The sequence below is a fragment of the Elephantulus edwardii genome, unplaced genomic scaffold (assembly GCF_000299155.1).
Source record: "Elephantulus edwardii isolate Elephantulus edwardi_28Jun2011 unplaced genomic scaffold, EleEdw1.0 scaffold00070, whole genome shotgun sequence".
NCBI classification, from domain to species: domain Eukaryota; kingdom Metazoa; phylum Chordata; class Mammalia; order Macroscelidea; family Macroscelididae; genus Elephantulus; species Elephantulus edwardii.
The window spans coordinates 368,851-372,380 of NW_006399820.1; the positions used below are offsets into that span (position 1 = coordinate 368,851).

Sequence of the window (3,530 nt, forward strand, 5' to 3'; positions counted from 1 at the left end):
CATCGTTGCTTTTCAGCAACCTTTGGAGAGGTCTCTGACAGCAGCCTTTCCCAATGCAATTAATCTTTTAATTTCCTGGCTGCTGGTACCAAGAGTTTTGATTGCAGAGCCAAGCAAACTGAAGCTATCAACAATCTCAATCTCTTCACCATTTATCATGCTGCTGCCAACTGGCCCAGTGGTGAGAATCTTTGTTTTCTTGAATTGAGCTTCAACATCATTGACAACATATATATGACAAAAAAGCAACATAAGTAATGACAGTTTAACAATCCAAGAGAAAGAGATTATAACTTATATGACAAATAAAGGGCTTATCTCACAAATGTATAAAGGACTTCTAAATACAGGGGAAACTCATAAAACCTATAGGGGAGAAAATGAGAAAAAGAAAAGACAGTTTACAGAAAAAGAAAATAAATTTATGTTCTCCATCTTGTACATAAGGGGAATATGGATTTAAATTGTACTGCCATATCATTTATCAAGTCTTATACTGGCAAAAATCTCAAGATTTGACAGTCTACTCTGTGAGTCAGGCTGTAGGCAAACTGGCAGATTCATGGACTCCTGCTACCAGCCTTATGGAGGAGAATTTTGCAGCATCTGATGAAATGACATATCCATTCAATCTTTTTTTAAAATTATTAAATTTTATTACTTTTTATGAACATTTACAGAGATTTTGGGTTTTCATCCACTCATTGTTGCACTATTTTCTCTACCCTCCTCCCCAGTTTGTTCTTCTTCCCACACCCCTTGAAAGTCTGTTTTAATTGTCCATTTGCCACAGTGCTTGTCAAAGCCAGTTCTGATTAATCTCCTTTGTCAATGTGTCCTTTGGCATTCCCTATCACTGCTTCCTGAGAGAGACTTCACCCTGATTCATAAGGAAAAGGGGATGGCGTATTCTCTTAGCTACTTCCTGCTGAAAAGGGACACTGTAGGTTTCAGGGTGAAGATCTTCTCTCACTACTCTAAAGGGCCCCTTTGGCAATAGGAAACACATAGATTATTATGGAGATTGATTTTGGTCCATTCAATCTTTAAATCAAAATTCTCACATCTAGGAATCAACTCTAAAGAATACAATGGCAAAAATACTAGCTGTAGCACTAAGGATTTCACATAAGTGATTGCTAGCTGGTTCAAATCTCAAGCTCACTTCCTTCCAATGTATTCTCTTCTGCTAAACATTTTGGCTTGACTTTATTCTCTTAGAAACCTAAAGTGGCACATTTTATAAGACTGAGTTGTCATTCTACTGTGATGAATTCTATTGTCTATTGTTCCCAACAAACTAGAAATTAGATAGAATCTGAAACTGAGCTGTTTTCAGCTTTGGGAGAGAGCATCCAGTTTAGCTTCCAGGTTGAATGTTAAGTTTCATGAGAGTAGACTCTTACCAGTGAATACACAATGCCTCCACTTATGTATAACATAAACCAGGTATTTAATAACTACTTGTTGAATGCTTTATGTAGATACAGAACAAATCTGAGAAATTCAATACTAGTAAGTGAAGTGATGGTGTATTGCGTGATCACATTAAAGTGATCATGCATTTATACTGACCAAAACATTTAGGTGTTTGACCATGGATTTGTTAGACCAAAATATTCAAGACAAGGTGTTTTCTTGCAGCCAGGCTGGAGTAATGGTGTACATGTTGGGTACAAGGGTAGAGCAGGCAAAAATTTACAATTGTGGTCTTGTCTGTACAAAAAACTATGAAGCAAACTATGTGGCAATACTGAAACAGAAGTAAGAAGCTTTCCACCAGTGAGGGAAAGAAATAGAGAAGAGACAAAGACATGCTCTTTTAGTAGTCATTTTTGTGTGTACCAGGTAGACATATCTATTCAATCTGAATGCTGAGCAAATTATTGGAGACGCTGTACTCTATAAAGAGAAATGTGGCATCAGGATTGGAAGGAGACTCATCAATAACCTGTGTTATACAGATGACACAGCCTTGCTTGCTGAAAGTGAGGAGGACTTGAAACACTTGCTGCAGAGGATCAAAGGATATGAGGACAAAGATTCTTACCACTGGACTGATAGGAAACATTATGATGGATGGATAACATAATGAAACTGTCAACAACTTAGCTAGATTCATAATTAAAACCCTTGGCACCAACAGTCAGGAAATCAGGAGATGTATTGCACTGGAAAAGTCGGCAGTTATGGACCTCTCCAAATTATTGAGGAGTCAGTTTGAGGACTAAGTTATATCTGATTCAGGCACACTTCCTTCCAATGTATTCTCTTCTGTTAAACATTTTGGTTTGACTTTGTTCTCTTAGAAACCTAAAATGGCACATTTTATAAGACTGAGTTGTCATTCTACTGTGACAACTTTTATTGTCTATTGTCTCCAACAAACTAGAAATTAGATAGAAGCTGAAAGTGAGTGGTAAGAGCTCGGACACGCTCAGCTGATTCAGGCCATTCACTTACTATGCATCTGAGAGCTGATCAATGAGTAAGGATGACAGAAGAATTGATGCCTTTGAGCCTTGGTGTTGCAGAAGAGCACTGAACATCTCATAGACTACCAAAAGAACAAACAAATATGTCTTGGGGAGGGTGTAGCCAGAGTACTCTTTGGAGGCAAAGATGATGAGGCTTCACCTCATTACTTCGGGCATGTTGCTAGGAGCGGATATTCCTTGGAGAGGGACATAATGCTCAGAAAGGTGGAGGATTGGCAAAGGAGAAGAAGACCCTTATTCAGATGGATTGACACAGTAACTGCTTCATTTGGCTTTAGTGTGTCAGGGAGGTGTGAGGATGGCACAGGATAGGACACGTTTCAGAACTGTTGTTCAAGGTTGTACATCATTTGATGGCACCTAACAACAACAACAACATTTATGTCTACTGAGTATATTGTCACATTCTTGTTTTTATTATATATTGTCAAATTGGAACCAACCTGTAGCTTACAGTCCAGAGGGTTTTCAGAGGCAGTAAATCGCATGGGTGAAGATTGCCCCTCTTGCTCCTGCATGGCATGTGGTGGTATGTGGTGTATTTGAACTACATGCCTTTGGGTTGCAGTGCAGCTCCTTACCACTATGTCACATGAGAAGCTCGTTTTTCACAATCACTAAAATATTTTTCCTCATGTTATGGCCACTTGTTTTACACCCACAATGACTTTTTATTACTTTTTATAAGTAATAATGCAAGTCACCAAGAGTTAAGAATCTACCATTATTACTTAGAGATGCATATATGATAAATCTTGATTTCCTGCCAATGCCAGTATCATAGCTTATGTAATGAAAATTTGGGCTTTGACAAAATCACTAGCAGCTAATTGTCTTGCATTTTCATACTGAAGGAAGAAACTGTGGATGAACAATCTTGAAAGCCCACTGCCTCCCCAGAGTTTATCTTTTCACGGCACAGAATAGACTAAAGCATTTTTGCATCAACTTGATGTGCTAATGTTTTTAATCTCTAGTCTCTTATTGTGTCCCAGTCAATGTTTCTCCATCTAAGCAGCTCTTTTTTTTTTT

The 3,530-nt window shown here is 38.1% G+C and overlaps 1 pseudogene; it reads right to left on the reverse strand.

Moving 5' to 3' along the window:
• Window positions 1–340: 340 nt before the first annotated feature.
• The window catches only part of LOC102845841, a 25,167-nt pseudogene continuing 21,977 nt past the window's right edge, over window positions 341–3,530 (reverse strand).